The sequence below is a fragment of the Dysidea avara genome, chromosome 1, assembly GCF_963678975.1.
Source record: "Dysidea avara chromosome 1, odDysAvar1.4, whole genome shotgun sequence".
NCBI classification, from domain to species: Eukaryota; Metazoa; Porifera; class Demospongiae; order Dictyoceratida; family Dysideidae; genus Dysidea; species Dysidea avara.
Genome location: NC_089272.1, coordinates 55,424,659 through 55,445,591, shown reverse-complemented (window position 1 = coordinate 55,445,591; position 20,933 = coordinate 55,424,659). Strand labels below are relative to the sequence as shown.

The 20,933-nt window shown below is 37.7% G+C and overlaps 1 long non-coding RNA gene across 1 annotated transcript; it reads left to right on the top strand.

Annotated features, from left to right (window-relative positions):
* The first annotated feature begins 636 nt into the window (after nt 1-636).
* LOC136236568 (uncharacterized) lies at nt 637-19,867 on the top strand. The gene is made up of 7 exons (XR_010692179.1): nt 637-907; nt 1,813-1,909; nt 10,833-10,986; nt 18,912-19,137; nt 19,195-19,305; nt 19,356-19,447; nt 19,502-19,867. It is a non-coding gene; the product is annotated as an uncharacterized lncRNA (long non-coding RNA).
* The last annotated feature ends 1,066 nt before the right edge of the window (nt 19,868-20,933 follow it).

Below are 20,933 nucleotides of genomic sequence, written 5' to 3'. Positions count from 1 at the left end.
GAGTGTAGTGAATCTACTGGCAGCGACCATTATGGTTTTATCTTCAACTATGTTCCTCCCATTATATAACCAGGAAGCCATACCATGCTATCACAAATTGACATTTTGTGTGGTCAGTGAAAAGAACTGGGAGACAAAAGGAAGTCTGTAATATTTATATTATATGTACTGCCGTTCCCAGACATACAACAGGGAAAAAATAAAGCCTGTAGTCATATATATTGTTGAGTTATACATCTGAAAGACTCAGTTAGTTAGTCAGTTATTAGAAAATTCACTTACATATAAATAGGAATTTTTTTAAGTTCCACAGAAACTTGTCAGATTATTCTGATTTTCTTGTTCTTCAAAATCATCCTTCAAAATAGTTTGGCAGTATTGATTACACATAACCAAGCCTGTACACCATGATCCCTACTATACAGTACTACCATACTGTATGATTAAAATATACGAAGATTATGACCACTTGTTTAAGATACAGTACTTGATATAACTGACAAAAGTTTTCTGTTATTTAGTGTTGAAGTCATGTGATTGTTAGGTCATTTCAATTGTGAATGTTGATATTATTTCCTCTCATTTCACTTCCAGAATCATCTCCTAAAGATGATGATATCAGTACAATACTGACATTTACTCTCAGTGGCTTCAAGAACCCATATAGGAGTGAACTGAGGGACAAGGCTACTGAACTGAGAACACACTACAAACCTGACTGGGTACACAAGCTAACAGCTAGATAGAAATGATGTAGTTCTGATAAAGAAGACTTACCCTCTTACCATAAGAGATGACACACTTGAGGATGATTGCAAGAAGGAAAAGCTTCCATATCAAAGCTACCAGAGGGTGATGATTCTGCTGAAGAAATATAGAAGCACCTAGCCAGTGAACTAACAACAAGGTGAATGTATACAACACATACTGACATACTACAAGTATATAAAATGATCTATGTTGGTTTTTGAGGGTTATTTTTGATGAAGTAATACTATACAAATGATTGAACTCTAAGGTTAAAGAATCACAATCCTTAACATGCAGTATTGTTACACCATGGAGGTAGCTATTTACATGTAACTACTCCTTTAAGACAGTGATCAGTGTTGTAAGTGGGCCGGGTCATCCAGATTATCCAGGTCATTTGGGTCACATTTTGTCCAGGTCAAGTGGGTCTTATCCACTTCATTGAATATCTGGGTCTGACCCGGATGAGATCACGTGTGACTATAAGTTAACAAGCTCGATTGTATTGGTGGAAATACAGTTGTAAACACTCAAGAAACTTACATGGAGCCACACCCACCATTCAGGAATATGCTTTGCTGTCTGTGCGGGGTATGTAAAGCCACACCCACTTATTAGAATTGTATCAGCTGTTCTCTGTGAACATGCATGGCATCACCAGATCCGTGTTGCTACTTGAAATGTAGGTTACTAACTTCTGGAAATTCTTAATTGCTGTAGCTGCATTTAGACTTACGTTGAGCCACACCCACTTGATAATACGTAGCTACTCACTTCTTGCAGACAATCCTTTCTATAGTGTAAACAATACAGGTCTAACTAATGGAACTTGTGGATTTTAATATAGCTCTTGAGGCACGCCTCTATTTTAATTAAACCGGATCACATGCAGGTCAAATCCGGGTCCCATCCGGATCACTATTTGGGTCAATGGGTCAAACTGGTCAACAGTACTGACCCACTTACAATGCTGACAGTGATGATTCACAACTGTAGTGTATGTGTAATAATTGTAAAAAATGTTTTTACTTCTGTATCCTACGTGTTTGGTTTGTGTTACAGTGAGGTGACATGTTGATCATTAATGGAGGGATGATGAAGGGAGTTACTCTACCCTATAATCACCATTGACTCTGATGGAGAACACTGAAGATGAAAGGTGAAGAAAGTTGAGTGTTGTGTGTACATGTGTTGGGGAATGTTGAAGGTGATCTTTGTTGAGTACAGGTGATTGTACTAGCCACTCCATTAGCTGTGTTCTGTGATTGTGTAAATTAAATATGCTACATGTAAAGTGTATGTACATAACAGGTTTTTGCTATTGATTTCGTCCCATTTGCAATAGACTTTGTCACCTTTGCAGTAGAATTTGTCCCGTTCGCAATTGAATTTGCTGGTTGTGCAATTGATTTTGTTGCCTTTACAGCAGAATTCCTCCATAACAAGATTGGCAGCTGCAGTAAACATGAAAACAAGATGTAGCAGCTGCTCCATGATCTTGTTGAAGTACAACTGTTGTAAACAACTCTTTATAAGGTGATGATAATTCTTAAGCTATGGCTTCTTCAGCAACATTTGCAACTGTGCTTTGCAATTGGTGATGGGTGTGGTCACTCGCAAACAAGCTAGTTAACTTGACAGACAGCTAATGGCTTTCTGTATACCCATGTAGCTCTAGTGTCTCAAGCGACATTCTCCATGGTGAAAAAGATTCACCTTGTGATGAGTAGCTGGTTTCTTGCAGTCAATATAGTTATGACAAATTCTTGTGCAAACATGACAAATTCTATTTCAAAAGTACTAAATCAATTTCAAAGCTGATGAATTCAATTGTAAACAAGACGAGTTCAAATGCAAAGGCAATGAACTCTACTGCAAATGGGACAAAGTCAATTACAAAAACCTGTAACAGCTGTGTAATAGGCACTAGTGTATGTGTATAATTCATTGGAGTCCCATCGGTCTCTATAATAATATTGTTGAACTTCTTTTGGTAAAGAAGTAGCTACTTTGTGACTAGTTGGTGTATACTTCACGGTAGCTTTTGTTTGTAGTTTTTTCAGTATAAGTGTTGTACATGCTAATTATATAATCCATAGTTTTACTGTTCTTTCTTTCTGTAACTCCTATTTGACTGAAACATTATCAACCCACTTCTTTACTGCTCTATGTAGATGTGGCTGTATTTGTAGGTCACATAATAAACTTCCCAGTTGGTCTGAGGTGGTTAGTTCATACCACATCATCTCCCCTCACACACTAATATGTACCAATCAACCTCTCTAGTTAGAATATTATCATATCATGTAAACAAGTAGTAACCATGGTAATAATAGATTACATCATACAAACACACAATACAACAATTTAATTATTACTGATAATCTGTAGTCTCTTGTTGTATTCCTCCACAACATAAATAGTTCCAGTAGAACTGATGGATAAACCACGAATACCATAAAATTCTCCTTGTTGAAATCCGTTATTTCCAAACTGGTGGATCAACTGATGGGTGGGGCTCCATACTCTAATTTTATTGTTCTCACCAACACAACCAGCTATGATGTGACCATCAGGGCTAACAGTAATGGCCCATGGACTGTCACATGTTATCCTACTAATAAAACTGCCAGTATGACTGAAGAGACTAATATGATGACCATGATGGTCACTAACTAACACTCTATTGTCAGTATCAATTGCTATTCTAATAGGACACTGAAATTGTCCAGGGTTGGACCCTTTACTGCCAAATGTAAATGCAAATTTATCATCTTGTTGGAATACCTGGACTCTGTGATTGCCACTATCTACAACATACAACATTTTATTACTACTGAAGAATAGTCCACTAGGGGTATTAAACTGGCCATTGTTGTTCCCTCTATTGTTACCAATCACTGATAAGAGTTTTCCTTGTAGGGAATACTTCTTCACTTGATCACTACTACCCCAGTCACTAACAGCTATGATGCCATCCTTACTGACTGCTACACCATGAGGATAGTTCAATCTGTTGTCATCACTTCCTTGTCCAATCACTGATAACAATGTCATGTTACAGTCAAACACTATCACACACTTGTTAGTCTTATCAACAACAACTACTTCACCATGTACTCCTATAGCAACATCTCTGAGATCACCAAACTTGTTCCCTCCATAATCAGTCACCACACTACAATCTTGTTGTCTCATCTTGCTGTAGTCTCTCAGTACAACTAATATCCTACAGTAACATGACAGGATCATGTGATCTACTGTACACTATACTAAAAGTACTAGTAATGTCACTTCCTGTATGCACAGGAAATGTTATGACATCACTTCCTGTATGATAGATCACCTCATATAAACACAAGAGGTGTAACATACTGTATAGTGGGAGAGTACTGGCGTGATGAAGAATTTCACTAAAAATATTAATACCTACATATTTACCATGTATCAGGATTTTTCACAGTATGTATGGTTGTGTACTTTCAGGGGCGGATCCAGAAGCTGGCAAGGGGAGGGGCACAAACAGGTTAAATTGTAGGTGGTTTGGGAGAACCAGATTCTCTTGTTATAGTTGCTGCATTTTTGAAGCAGCAAATAACCACCTCTTAGCAGTGTCACACTGTTGGTTTTTGCCATTTGGCCTTTGCAGATGGTTGTGAAGTCTTAAAATTGCTTAAAGGCCCTGAATTTCTTTTTAAAATAGCACCGTTAATTATTTTTAGAGGCGCTTAGTACGCACGAAGGTGCTGGATGAAAATTTCTCAGCTAGCTTCACTTTGGTTCGCTTAGGTTTGGTGAATTTGTAATAAATGCTAGTAAAATGGGTATATTTTCATGAGTTTTATAAACTGATCTTGGCCTGACAAAGTTTAGTGTTTTAATCAGAAATATGGCTGCATGGCTCCTCCACAAAGTGGGGGGGGGGGGGGGGGGGGGCATTTGCCCCAAATGCCCCATCCTGTATCCGCCATTGACTTTGTCAGGATTTTGGATTTAAATTTAAAATCAGGGATCACTGTTCCTCAATTCGAAATTTTTCATTCTTGACCACATAGCAAGCAAATTATCTGGATTGATTTTTACTACAAGCGTCATACCGATTGTTAAAACATGTCTACACCAAGTAGCACAATAGTAACAATCCCTGTGAGAAGCATAGTGTAGTCTTGTAGTAGGCCATCTTTGTTATGAGCCACATCCACTTCAATATTGGGAATATGTGATACTGTTTGTAAGCATGCATGGAGTACACGTATGTCTACAAACAGTATATGTGACTGGGCCGGCGAAAACAGGGCATGTGGGCACAAACTACATCCTGTCACTTTACAAGTCATATCTCAGTACTAGAGCAGAATATTTGCATTTTGTAACTTGCACCCTAAAGCCAATTAAATGCTTACAAAGTGCTTAAAATAGCATTGCTATAGCACTATGGTACAAGAAGTTATGAGTGATGAAACTTTGAAAAAGTAGGTAAAAATCATGTGCCCACGTGCCCTATTTTCGCAGGCCCAGTCACATATATCACACAGAGTAATGTATCAATAAGGTGAGTTGATAGGTCGATGTGTCGAAACGCATAAATTTTCATGTTATAAAATTTCACGGTAGCTTTACTAACTGAAAAAAACTTGCGTACCACAAAATTTCCTGGTATATGGTATATTGTACATCATTCACCAAACTATTGGAAGCAGTTATACATCACCATGGTTACTACTTAAAATTGTTAAAGTTTCTATACAATTGTCATTATCAATATTATTGGGATACTTCTTTATTGGCTGGTTTGTGGAAAAAATCTTGACATCTCTTATAGGTTTTCCTTCTGTACACGCCCACCAACCTGGTAAAACTGAATAAAATTAATGATTTGGCTGGAGTCAAGGTTTTTGTGGCTAACAGCAAAATTTTTATCCTTGACTTCCACGTAGTGTAATAATACATTTTGTGATTGTTTGCAAAACTACAAATATTTTGTATTTGATAGTTATACCATGGCCATGAGGGATTTACCTGATATATATGCCCAAGCAGGTCAAGGACATATATATCAGGTAAATGTCAAGTGGCCATGGTAGTATATACCACTCAGGTATGCTCACTTAATACATGAAGGAAGATTCACCACATTACTTTTATACACAGGTTTGTAAACATCAATTGTGGGTTTAACTTGTGTACAGCAAAAAATGATTTTGGGTTTTGCTGGTTGTAGTGATACCATTTCTAACCAAATAACCACTTTGTAGATGTCTAAAGTACTCTAAGGTGTTAAAATAAGTAGAGATGTACCGATAAGGATTTTTCAGTTGTACCGATATCCGATTAATCTGTAACTAAAAGAGCCGATACCGATTATACCGATTCGATTATTGTATATATAATCTGAAAAGTGTAAGATAGAACTACAGGTGTATAGCTACTACATGATGCATATTCTAATGATATTTAGAGAAAACAGAAGTGATGTAACTATAAGATACTACTATACCTGGTAACCTTTGGTTGGTGTGACCTCTATTACACAACCCAGACAATTAGGCACCACAAATATTTTAATACATGCTCCTTGTCCGGTTACTCCATGTTTTGATTAGTTATCAAGATGGCTACTATACACTGATTATCAGTTTAGCTTTCCTGTGGTGTAGTTCTTTATAGTTAAAGTGTAACAGCTACCAGATCTGGGCCGGTAAGAATATTATAACACAAATAGCAGTACTTATACATGTGCAGTGGTATGGCTTCTTGTAACTTATTCCTATAATGGAACAGTGTAGAGAGGCTTTCTATTTGTTTGTAGTAGTAAGCAAGAATGCTTTCCATTGCTGCAAATAATGGTACTCATATTTGCCGTGCAAAATTATTGGCAGCGATATCGGTTTTCAGAGTGTTTGTGCCAATTACCGATATGGTAGAAATTGCCATATCAGCAACCGATCCAATTACCGATCTGATTATTGGTACATCTCTAAAAATAAGTACTTAGGAGTATAGGTTGAAGATGTGTGAGCCATCTTGCCATATGGTTGAAATGTGCTTTGTAAAAAATGATCCTCACATTGTGAAAATGATTATTAATTTTAGTGATGCTTAGTAACTGAACTATGCAATACTGAGTCGCTCAATTATTTTTCCTTCAAGACAATGCTTAGCCTAACTAAAGCAACATGCAAAACTCAAACCCACAATGAAAAATTTTAAGTAGCTCAATATAAAGAATCAAAGGGAACTAATGCTTTTATAACTGCCTCAGCATCAAAGGCAGTTGTGGTCAGGGCCATATCATGCTAACCACAAAGTGATATCATGATATTGCCCTGTAGTCAGGGCAATACATGAAATATAGCCTTGTGGTTTCCTTTTATCTGCAGTGTAAAGTGGTAGAAAACAGTTGATAACTTCTTCACAGTACTCTGTCTTATGGAGTTGACTATAGGATTCTTCATTCAATGACAAATCATGCCATATACAGCTCATGTGAGTTAAACATTTTTATAGGTGGCTATTGACGTGATGCGTGTGAAGCAACAGGAAATAAAGTCGTCATTCTTCATGGCATCATAATAAGTTATACTTGTCTAAGTATCCCATTGAATAAACCTTACTATTGATATAAGGGTTTCCGTTAATATCAGAAAACAAACTTGTCTGTGCTGGTTGTTTAGAAGCCATTCTTTACACATGTGCTACTTGTATTAATGTGTTTACCTTGCTTTGAAAACAGCTGATATATTGGCCTATGCAGCTTTAAGGATTAATACTTTGAAGCTAAATAGGGATGTGATGATTTTGCTGGCAAAAGTATTGGAAAATACATAGCTAAAAAGTCAAAGAGCAAAATGCTAGAAAAATGAGTACCAAGAAATGGCAACTTAGTACATTTTGTATGAAAAGATCAAGATACTCTAATAGAACAGTCATGCAGAGTATTAGGACAACATATGTATGACACTAGAATGGTCACTAGAGATCAATATACTCTAATAGAGCAGTCACACATGCTTGTAAGCTTGAGATATTGCAATTAATTGTATTAATGGTCTGAAGTTTTGAGAGCAAAATAGGCAAGAATTGCTGTAAAGAAAAATGGGTGGAAAATACAGTAAACTCTTGTTTATCTGTACCCTCGTTTATCCAAAATAGGAAATGACTGTTCTATTAGAGTATTTTGAGTACAAGTGTATGTTCTATTAAAGTATTTCAACTGAGCTCTGTATATAAATGTATGGGCTTCAATTATCTTAACACTTTTATCATTGCCTGAGACACAATGGGGTTTGGAAAATCAAGGTTCCACTGTAGGCTCATCCCTACCATTTTCTGAAGGCATGTAATAAGCTATTTTTTTGTATTTTGTGAGCGCTGTATTCATTGAAAGTTTTGGCCTATGTTTTTGCCAAAGGGTAAAACCCTAGGTACTGCTTTATTCCTTATTACATCACAGATAGAATGGTACAAATTGCATAGCCTTAGCACTTACTGTATGGAAGTTACAGCACTTTGTTTACAGACATGCATTACTGCTGAAATATCGGCCTAATGACCGAGCCTGTGAAAATAGGGCATGTGGGCACATGATTTTTGCTTACTTTTTCAAACTTTCATCACTCATAACTTTTTGTACCATTATGCTATGGCAATGCAATTTTGAGCGTTTAATAAGAATTTAATTGGCTTTATGATGCAAGTAACAAAATCTAAATATTCTGTTCCAGCACTGAGATATGACCTGTAGAGTTACGCGGTGTAGTTTGTGCCCACATGCCCTGTTTTCGCAGGCCCAGTCACCTATGTGTTTTCAGTGCACGTTTATTAATAATTGTGTGTGGCTTTAAGGGTTAATTATTTTTGGGCTATACAAGTACAATGGACTGGGAAAATTGTTTTTGTACCTACTGTTATTCAGTACTACAAAAGATCAAAATGCTCTAATAGAACAATCACAATACCTCTAACAGTTATCATACTGTCCTTATCTACTACCGTAGACTCCGGTTATTAAGCGTATGCACTTATAATTTTCAGAGGAATTATTTGAGAAATACACTACGCTTGTTAAGCGCATGCGTTTAATAAGTGATTGTAACTAGTTTGTGCTAGGAGAGTATTACTCATTTCCACCACGTTTTTCTAGTGATTTAGTTACCAGTGTTCAGTCAAATAGCTTACTTCAGTTGAGGAAACAACAGTCCTGAAAAGTCAGGTACAGTTATCGTTCCTAATAAGCAGAGTTTATGGTATTCTTTCTGGCTACTTCTCACATAATAGCTATCAGCTGTTGTCAAATAAATATACCTGTGGTCGCTAACTTTATTAAAGTATTGTATACTGGATAGCATTTTCTGTAAGTCCAATGTTAATCTCCAAATGTGACTGTCTCTACAAAAACCTATCTAGTTAACACAAGTTTACTAAGGCAGTCACAAATAGTTAATGCTTCACATTTGCAATAGTGTAAGTAGCACATGCACACACATTCCTATTATGTAGACAGACAGACAGACAGACAGACAAACATTTAAACATACACAGGCTCAATGACTAGTACATTAATAAAAGTACAAGTACTTTCAAAGATTTTACTGTATCATAATCATCTCTCTCACTAAACACTCTAATAGAACACACATTATTCCTTACTTGTGAGGACTGCCTGGGATGTGTTGTCCATTAACTGCAATTGATATCACATGATCTCCAAGTGTCCTGGGAGCGAAGGACACTGTGTAATTCCCACCACTAACATCATTGACTGGTCCTATTACAATGGCTTCCTTAGTTTGGGTGGTCACAGACACTTCTACCTTACTACTGCTGTCCTCAACAGTGCCACCATTAACATCTCTTAGTGTTATCATCAGTGATGACTCTTTGTTCATTACTGTCATTGCTGTAGGGAAGGTCACTTCACACTTGCTGGGGTCAACAGCTGTAGGTCCTCCCAACTTGGTCACCTCCTCACAAAGACGTTCCACTTCTCCATACTCAACTTCCTTTTGCTCCTTCATTACTGGTTCCAGTCTTGATCTCCTCTTCATTATCATCAGGTGATCTTGTCGTCGTTCTAGTATCTTCCTCCTCCTAACCAGTTCAGTGGTAGTCACTTTGTTCTCTCTTGTCTTCTTCATCAGTTCCAGACAATTCTGTAGTTGTGTCCATAGTAACAGTAACCTCTCCAGTTGTAGCTGAATAGTGATATATGTATAATAACAATTTTGTTCATGTAGTATAATATGTGACCAGATCTGCAAAAACCCGACACAATTGCACAAGTCTAAATTTACAGTATAAAGCATTGAATAAATTGGGTGAAATACTTGCGTATTATTGAAAAAAATCCATAAATTTTTTGAACGTCTCTTTCTTAGTGAAGGAAGGTGCTAACAATAAAACCCTGGATATCATCTTATTTGCCTGCTCAAGAGGAGTTGGAACATCTTTGTTTTTTTGCAGTAGATCCAAGGATATGTAAGCTATGAGCGTTTGTTTATGTCACGTCAAAGCAATTGTACATGATCAATTTTTCTCATAAATTTCACCTTTGTATGCAATGAAGATCAGTAAAGGAAAAACAAACCGAGTAATTGATTACTATGCTCATGGCAAACACGATGGTGAAAATTGTAGCTCAGTATCTCAATCCGTTGGTAAGTTAAACTGTTTTTGTAATTGTCTGTAATGTTTTTTTTCATATACAAATCAAATTTTCTGTTCTTGCTACTTTGTAGGGCTGTAACTCCTAAAGTTATTGGCATATGAAGCTGAAACTTTGCCAGAGGGTACACTTGGCTAAGTAGATTATAAATATTTAATAAACATGATTTTGAAAAATGCGCGTTTGTGTCGGGTTTTTGCAGATCCAGTCACATATTACAACCAGTAATGTAGAGACCTATTATATGCCACACTGTCATTTGTATTGTTAGAACTTTTTTGTGTATGTTTAACTGAGAAGTCTCATAGTTAATCTTTGGAAAGAATTACAGATAGAAATATGTGACTACTGTATTGCATATTTAGATATGCTACACCTGTAGTTCAAAGAATTTAGCACCTCATTTGTGAAATTCTAGATCCACTCATGGAAATGAGACACATGACTACTGATAAGAACAGGTGACAGCCACCTACACATTTGAAAAGAAGAAAGAAAGCACTATAGTTGTAGTGTATTATCATTGTATCAAGTCATACAAGACCAAATGTAGTACACTTTGATACCTCCTGGTAAGCTTCATACTATCAGCTACTACCACAACAATGTAGTAGACATGTACTGTGAGTCAATCTGTGCACATGGTCAAAAGTCTTGACCAGGTATGGTTCTAGGGAGGGTGGTTATATACAAGTGTACTTTCTTCTCAAATTTCTGACTGTTGTTTTATGTCCCTATATTGTACATTGCGTGGGAGGATCAAAGTGATGCCGCATATTGTATTGTCCATACAGTACTAATCAGCTGCATAACTGTACTGTATGAGTCATGCAGTATAGTTATGCAGCTAATTGGGCAAATACAGTACAGTTATGCAGAGAATTTATTTAAGGAATGTTACGTAAACAACACACTGTAAATTGCTAAAACCAGCCAAACTATTCCTACAAGTTTGTTCTACAGCTAGTGTAAATACTTACTGATCGTCTGATCGCAAAGCTTTTTAAACACGACTCCACTAAGACAGCACGATTGATTACGTGCGTGGCATTGTAAATCGCTAAAACTAGCCAAACTATTAGTTCATTCTATGACTAGAAATAGATTAGTTAAACACTTACTGATATCCTGATCACTGAAAGTCACAGCAGTTTGAATACTAGAGAAAATCGCTCCAAGCCAGATGACCAGGAAGTACAATATAACAGTTAAAGCACCGCCTATGCTTGTGTGTATGAAAAAATACAGCACTCGGCTTTGCCTCATGCTATATTTGCCTCTCAACACGCCCCCTTGTGCTGTATTTTCCATACACACATGCGACAGTGCTTTAACTATAATATAGAGCAGTTTCATGCATGTGAGATAATTACGTAATACACCAATCGTTGCCATGTTGGTGAACATGAAAGAGCAGCTACGTTGTGTTTGAAGTTTGTTCTAGTGCTTCTTTGTGGCTCTGTATTTACTGCTTGTAGTGTAGTAACAATTGTAGTTGTGTTTGTTGTTTGTAGTGTAAGAATGCAAGTATAAATTGCAAGACAAATTGATCTCCACTAATTATGGATAGCCCTAGAAACACTGAACTGTTATCATGCAGAAGGGCTTCCATGTGAAGCAAAGGAGTGATACATACAGAAGATAAGTGCTATCAATAATGCCGACCTATTTGTTACAGAGAGTGAGTGCAGCTGGATCATACATTCCTACTTAATATCAGCTCAGTATATGCTCATCAAAAACATCAACTTCACTTCTGCTAGAGGCCTAAAGAGGAAGTTGGATGGTGCCATTAATAACCCTGAATCTGTCTCCAACGAGAGTGCAGTCCATACTGGCGCTGGTCAAGCGGAATCAACCAGTGAAGAACTAGATCAACTGGATCCAGATTTGTTCTTCCAGGACATCAGTAAATAAGGTACAAATTCAGCTGTTTTATCCCTGATTACCTCGTATTGTGATAACTACGTTCCAAACTCAACTGTTGTTGGCTTTCCTGAGCCACTAAATTCCCTATACCAAACAGAATAGGATGAATTACCCTATAATGAGTTATTGGATGTCTGCCAAACAATCTCTATAAATATTACAGCTCCAATGGCAAAATCTATCGAGGCTGCCACCAAGGCACAGTCAGGTTCAAAGATGTGGTTCCAATTTAGAGCAGGGAGAGTAACGGCATCTCATGTGAAGGCAGTTTGCCATACCAATGAGTCCAAGAGTGTGATTAAGTACATACGCTACCCAGAAGCATTTTCTTTCACTAGCAAGCAAACTAGTTGGGGATGCAACCACGAGAAGGCTGCCTAGGAGCTGTTCATGAAGAAAGAGTTAGAAACCACCATAACCTGGAGATCAAGGATAGTGGGTTATACATTAGTCCACAATGGCCATTTATTGATGTCTCTCCAGATGGCATTATTTCCTGTCAATGTCATGGTACAGGTGTCCTTGAGGTGAAGTGTCCATACTGTCACCGTGATGATGCCATTGTATCTGCAGCTATTAAAGATGCCAAGTTCTACTTACAAAAGCAGGATGATAGGTCTCTGCTTCTTGACCATGGACATGTGTACTATTACCAGGTACAGACTCAACTCTGTGTGTGTGATATCAACTTCTGTGACTTTAGTGCATGTACGTTTGGGGACAAAAGTGACATATACATTGAATGGATGCACAAAACTCAAGTACCATATAAGCAGAGATTTTGGTGAGTAGAATATTTGGCGTTTGCTTAAAAAAATTGTATTTGGTGAGAGTTTAATTTGACGAAATGCAATGTGGAGTCCCGCGTGGTAGCAAATTGTATAGCTGGCTTCTTGTTTACAAAGATGTATGTACGTTTACTTCGTTGGTCCGCATACTGGAGAGAGGAGGATGTACGTAGAATATCCATGACAGTCACCTTGATGACAGTGTTATAGTGTTACACAGTAGCAAAAGGAAACAAAATGATTGGGAACATTCTCCATGCCAAGTAGTTAGTTATGATCTTTGTTGCGTGTTTCTTGAGATGTATCTTCCTTGAGCGGTATCATTCTTTGCTTCACTATACTTCCGGCAAAATAGCATAGAACCTCCTTAATCTGTGATAGTTACACAGACAATCGTAGAATTGTTTGGTTATAACTGCCGGCTGACCTTCAGTACATCTAGATACACCACCTTGCTTCTTGCTTGATCTTGCGCCTGTTTAATTGGTTAAAATATTAGAAACACTAATAGCGAGATTTTAATTTATTATATTATAATTATTGTGTACCGTGTAGGAATCATGTATGATTATGGTGTAATTATAAAGTGTCCAAATCATTACAAAGCTCAGTGTACGTGGGAGTGTTAACAATGTTCTGGGATAGATTGTTCCTTAATTTAGCGATTTTGTAAGCATCTGCCAATTTGCCAATTTTAATTCCACACCAACATTTCTGCTCATACGGTATTTTGGGATGATTGTGTTAAGAAAGCTAACAACTTTTTAAATGCTTGCCTACTTCCAAAGCTAATGAACACTGGCATACACAACCTAAAATCACAGGAGACAAGTCAACATACTGAGCTATCTGCTACCACTACCACTCCTACCAGCAATAATGTCTACTGTTATTGTCATGGCCCAGAGAAAGGCAGGATGATACGATGTGACAACCAAGATTGTTCTATCCAATGGTTTCATATAAAGTGAAAACAATTGTCCCTAAAGGAAATTGGTATTACACTGACTGCACAAACTGACAGACTACAATGTTAATAATCATGATCATGTATTATAATATTATGTACATACAGTGTACATACAGTGTACATACAGTGTATAATTTGTTGAGCTGCTGTTGTTTAACAGTACAATAATTATATTTAGCCAAAAGGTACCACAGAGTCACACACATTGTTTAGTGCACAGCAATACGATCTATGAAAGGAATCTCTTCATCTTTTTGCTTTGTAACAAAGTGTATGTGTAAGGTGCAGTGAAGTATGGAAAACTGCTGTCTGGCACAACCAATGATCCGTTCTACATGTAATAGTTGTAACATGGGCATGAGGGCTTTGCCTGATATGTATACCCAACTGCCCAATGGCTGCCGGCCCTAGGGCAGAGGGCATACATATCAGGTGAAGCCTGAATGCCCCCGTGTTACAGCTAATATGTAACACTTATCAGACTGATAGCCTGTACTGGACGATCAACCACTCAAGTGCAGCCACTGGATGTATTAAAAAATTTCAATTATTGGTCAGCAGCTAGTACGTTCTGGTTACGTTTGGTTCCGATGAACAGAGATATCCTAGAGATATCACGGAGAATTTCAGTTACACAAGTTTAATGTTTTAATCAATGCTATTAAATCATTTATGAAAAAAGTATGGAGTTCACTAAAGGCCTAGAAAGGTAAGCTTGCTTGTAGAGTGGATACTCCGTGCAGAGTGCTAGCTTTGTGATGGAGGCGTGTCTGTATACGAAAACGTGTGGAAATGATTAGTGAATAAGCTATAACACTAGTTTTCACATTTGCCCAACGTTTTTCAACTTGTAGGATGGCGAGGATAACAAAACACTCTCCGTCTGAGTGGTTTTCATGACAAAATTCAAGTAGTGCATCCTAATCATGTGAGTATTAATCGATCCCACGATTGATTTCAGCCTCAACGTCTGTGTAATCACTGCCCAGTTGTAGACAGAGTCTACCTATCCTAGTCTTTATCCCAATGACATGACCACACAACATTATTAATATGTAGGTCAAATGCAACAATAAATTTGCATGCAGCTCTAAATTACCATGTGGGCAGGTAACAGGAAACAACAAGGGCGTAGGCAGGGGGTTTGGATGAACCCTTCTTTCAGAGGCAGAATTTTTTTAAATTAAAAATCACACCAAATCTTACAGCCCTGGAGCTCTCCGGTAGCTACTTGCCTACTGGTGTTCCTCTGTACTACTCTTGAGGGTTACATCACATTAATGCTGAACCACTGCAAAGCATATTTATTGGTACTGCATCACATGATCAATTGCACACGTGATGCATGGTTGAAATGGTGCGAGTGAAATGGCAAAGGACTGTTCAATGATCAGTTGAGACATATTACAAGGCAGCAGCTGCTGACTTGAGTGGTTGTGTTATACATGTATCAGGTTAGCACAAACTGTGAATTGTTGATGTATATTTACCTGATAAGTCGTTTGTTTATTTGTTACATGATGTGGGCACGTGATGCCTCGAACATATTGGAGTACAAGCCGAGTCTGAAGTTATTGACCATCAACAGGAAGACTGGCTGAGAATAATGTATAGCTGGAAGGGACTCAAGTGTGGAGGGCTTCCGTGTGTTAGGAGATTGAAGTTGGCTGTCAGTATGCTGTCTGGAAGTGAAGATTAGTTAGTTTTACAATAGGTTTATAGTTTCTATAAGCTGCATAAACAGCAGTCTGTAGGTTTTAGCTAGTTAGATGCAAACAGCGTCTTTTAATGTTACTGCCTAAGGGCACTTTTTGTGTATGCATCATTTTCGTTCAAACATGGTCTAGGAGAAGCACCCAGGCCTTCCCCTTAAGACATTTCACTTTAAATCCGAACAACCTTCAAAAAATCCTCTAAGCAAGGAATCTACAATTGGTGGCCTTAGCAATTTTCCTTGCATGTGTCTTCAACTTTAACAGCAGAAAGCTGGGACTTTCCCTTAGTAAAAGCAGGAATGTATAGCTTAGCATGCATGGCTGCAACTGATTCAGCTATGGTAAACCCACGGTCATACTGGCATGAGCCCCGCAGGCTATTAGACTGCACTAGAGCACGTGGGCAACTGTGCTTTATTGTACCGCAAAGAGTGCTTTATTCGTTCAATAAAGCACTCTTCACGATGCAGTAAGGCACTCTTTGTGGTCGATGAAGCACTGTTGGCTGGCTGAGAGCGTACTTCATGAAATTTAAAGTACACTTTTTCCTTTGATCTTTCCCACGCAAAGTTCTATAAAACATCTTGTAGGTCACACAGACAGTAGTGTAGCCAGACCCAGGCATTGCCCAGGCATCAGACTTCTCTGCCCCACTCAGAGTAACTAAAAATGTGGGCTGGACCCACTGATAACTTTACTCAACTATAATGTCTAAGCACAACTTACACAATACCAATGATGTCATTTCACCAATGATTAGTTTAATTTCTGGCTAGTCAACGTTCAAGGGGTTTTCATCCCCTACAAACATGTAAGTTGATTATGTACCAATAATAGAAGGCAAGAAATGGAATCAAAATCATGTAATTCAAAGATAATGCTAAGAATCATCACAGGGATTGAGGGACAAAGGATTGGCATTAACTATTCCAGTAGTGGGGTGGACTGGATCAAGTTATATGCATCAGTGTGGTTAAACTTTGGACCAGAGAACAGACACAAGGCAGCCTAAAAGTATAGTTTAGATTAAATTATCTATTATTGTCAAAACACATGGGTACACAGAAGGCATAAAACCAGTTAACATGCTCCCCACACAAAGTACATACATACACAATTACACAACAAGAAAACGACGAAGTGCAGAATGAAATGCAAGACGATTTGACAACTGGAGAGTATGATAAAGAATAGAGTTCCATAAAAAGGGCTGTAATATATCTTTAGAAGTGTGTAGACACCAAACAGGTGGAGCATATTCAAGGATTGGCCTAACCAAAGACTTGTACACAACTGCTTTAATATAAGTATGTAGAACATGAAAAGAGGGTGTGTTGTAGATAGTCAAGAGAATGGATTGCCTTAGCTGCTAGATGTTTAACTTGGTCTCCTCATTTAAGATAAGAGTTGATGAGCATTCCTAAATGGCGAATTACTGGTATTTGGAGGAATACATTGATCAGTCAGGTTATAGTTGTAAGTAGGTAAAAGACGCTTATAGGAAATGCAAAGGCGTTCACATTTCAGTGGATTTAAATTCAGCTGCCACAGTCTACACCACTCATAAATTGAGGACAAATCTTCTTGGAGGAGTAGCTGATCATGTGGAGAGATAATTTGTTTCAAGAGAGTAATGTCATCAGCAAAAAGTTTGATTGTGCTATGATGGATTACTTTATGCAGCTCATCAATATAAAGTAAAATTAAGAGGAGGCCAAGAACAGAGCCTTGAGGAACCCCAGATCTAACAGGCGATTTGTGCACCTCCCTAAATTAACCCCAAGTTATTATAACCAACCTTGGTTCAATCCCTGCCTATATAGGTCATAACTTTTCTTCTTCATTTTTTGGACCTTTTTGATGCACCTTTTTGTTCTGTCTGTTCCATGCAAGTCTTCATCTACAAACTCTTATACTCAGTTTTTCAGCACTAGCACTTAACTGCCTTACATCATAGAGACTCTTGTAGCACTTTTGGGATAGGCAGGTGAATTGCTAACATATTTGTCCATCTGTGCGTTGGTCCAGTGTGTTGTATGAGAGTCGGTAAAAGCTTCTTTCACCAGTATCCAGAATATCTACATCTTTGTTTGAAGCACATAGGTGTGCACTGACATGTGAACTGTTTGTTCAGATTTACCTCATTCCTGCTGTAGTAAATAGGCAGCTTGCATGATTGGACAGATACTACTGTGCATCTGAAAAAGTAATATTGGAACCATGCAGATACCGTAGTTTACACTGAGGAACTGTTTCTGACCTAACACAACCATTTCACCATAATCCTGCTTACATGCTTTCACTCTAAAGGATCAAACATTACCTTAATGGTCAATTACACTGTGGGCTTTTGTATGGCAAGAAGTATATGTGTCACTACAACATCAGAACTGAAAGTGCATAGCATAGGACAATGCTTGTCATGCAGTAACTATAATTGCAAATTGTGTTGGCTTTAAATTATGCCCAAGTTTTGTGACAGTCAGTAAGGTAAACATCATGTAGAAACTGAAACTGCATGGGTACACCACCTGTAATGTAGGTATACTGTATATACGATTGCCTTAGTTCGCATGCAGTTTAACGAATGCTCATTATTTCACTATATGTACCACATAAGGATCATGTACTTTAAAGCACTATCGACATGCATGCTACACAGCAAATATAGGACACTAATATTTATGCTTGGTTCCCAATAATATTAATTATTGCCGCATTAGTTGTCCTGCATGTAAAACAGCAAAGGTTTTGTTTGTTCTTTACAGCACATTGAAGTCACTGGTAGGGAAGACGCACTAAATAATTGAACTACATTCCTGTCAAAACCACAAACAATAAAACTTTAGTGTTTTGCATCATTAATTTCAGCAGGAACCTCATGTTCTTTAAAAATGTGACATCATCATGTACTGTACATAGCTACATGAGCAGTGCTGGTGTTTAATGCTTGGTCCCTCTTCCCGGAATTAAAATGTTTAATGTGGAGATGGTCCTGCATGTAGGGCAGGTACCAATGCTAGTACATTTCTAACATAGTCAGCAGCAGTCTCTTAGTTTGTTGGGGTGGTTACTCATGTTGTGCTTTCATACAGGTCTGAAAACCCATACAGAGCCTGACAGAAGTCACAGAGTCACCCAGAAGGACGAATCATCATCCAAGAATACTCCAATACAATTTAAATTATTAAATACAATTTTCTATATACGTGCATTATTTAGAATTAAGAATATTACGATAGAAACGGCTTCTTTAACAACAGAGTCGAGTGGAGTAGTCAAGAATGCCTTAATTCTCTACTAAGTGTTTGAACTAAAGAGGTAGCACTAAGGTGTTTTCTCATTCTTGTTTTTACTCGTACTTGCCTATTTCTTCAGGTAAAGCAGTTATCTCCTAGCCGTGTGACATGCCGGGCTGTAGTACTACCGGGCTGACCTCCCAGTGAAAGTCGCCAAACCTTGACTACAAAGTGAATATAATTTATCATGGTATAATGAAAGATATACCGACTGTCATTGATTGCAATTACTTATTACAGGTTACCAATGATGATGGCAGTGGGGAAATTCACAACAATTACTGTAACAGCATTGATGACAACTGTATGGGATGTACTTTCAGTGGATACAGGTAACTAACCATACATTACCATACATTTCTTTATTGTACTACCATTTACAACAGTTGGGAACAAAGTTACACCAGTTGGCAACAAGAGTCATATATCAGTGATATGATGATTTGCTCAGCTATTTGTGACGTGCTACGATGCTTCAGTTGGTACAAGTAGCCAACCGTATAATGGTAGAACATTTCTTTATTGTGGTATACAACAGATTAGATTATCAAAGACGTGGGTACTGGCACAGTTGGAAACAAAATTACAGTCAGCAATGGGATCCCAACAGTTGGAAAACAGAGTCATGTGTCTGCTCAGCTACTGATATGATATGCTGGCAGTGACTAAGGATACTGTTTATAGTCATTTTGTATGTACATCTTTGCATTAATTGTACATCATTTTGAGATTAAAATACCAGCTGTTTATGATGGGATAGCATCATATTACATAGAGTAAAGGAAATACTTTGCATGGTTATGTAAACTCCTGTAGAGTAACTGCAACTCTCTACATAAACATTTTCAAAGGGTTACTGGTACTCTTTTACAGAGTGGTACTTACTCTCCACCAAAATTCAGGGGTGTTAAATTCTCCCTACACTGGGAACTGCCCTAGGGGAGTAATGCTTATTCCTTATTTTTAACAGTGTAGCACTAGTTCAGTCTTTTGTTTCTAGACTAATAACTCTAGTGGCAGCCTGGCAGGAAATGGCATCACTTGATAGAAGCCTATAGTTCAGTATTAAGGAACATGCAGATATACATTTTGTATGGATTAAGAAGGCCAATAGATATCTAGTGTTTGCTTCAAGTAATGTGTCTTGCATAAAGTATACGGTGGAACCTGTTAATGAGGACACCTGATTTAAGAATAGAATAACCTAATGGCTAGCCCATCCACCACACTTAAACTTTAAGCTAAGATGTTCTAATAAAAATGGTTTTGCCTATACCTACAGAGCTAGAAAAACAGAACCTATACAGAACAAAGAATAGAAGAGAAAGGGAACCTACTAGGGGATAAATTATGAAAAGTGGACACCCTGGACTCAGCAATTATGAGGTCAGCTGGAACAGGGAATGCAGGGTGTCTGGAGCTTGATCTGGAGCCACAAATACACATGATGGAAGACTTAAGTAGTGAAAATTCAAGGAACAACATAACCAACCCGGCTATAACTGAAGGTAAGGGGTGTAATCTGGACCCTTGGTAATGGTCCCAAAGTATCTCTTGGCATTTAAACTAAGAAAATCAGGACACCTTGATAATCAGGACACTAGATCAGGGGTTGGCATATTGATTCTGGACCAGACCCTTTTTCGAGGGAACAGTTATAATTGAAAATTGATAAGGCCAGGCAAAGTTGATTGCTAGTTTCCCGTTTCAAGATTTTCAAAATATCATGAGGGCGGAAGGTCATTTTTCATTATTCACTATGGCTAAAACTTTGAAGAAAATATTAGAATAAAACTCACTATTACAATAATGAAATTA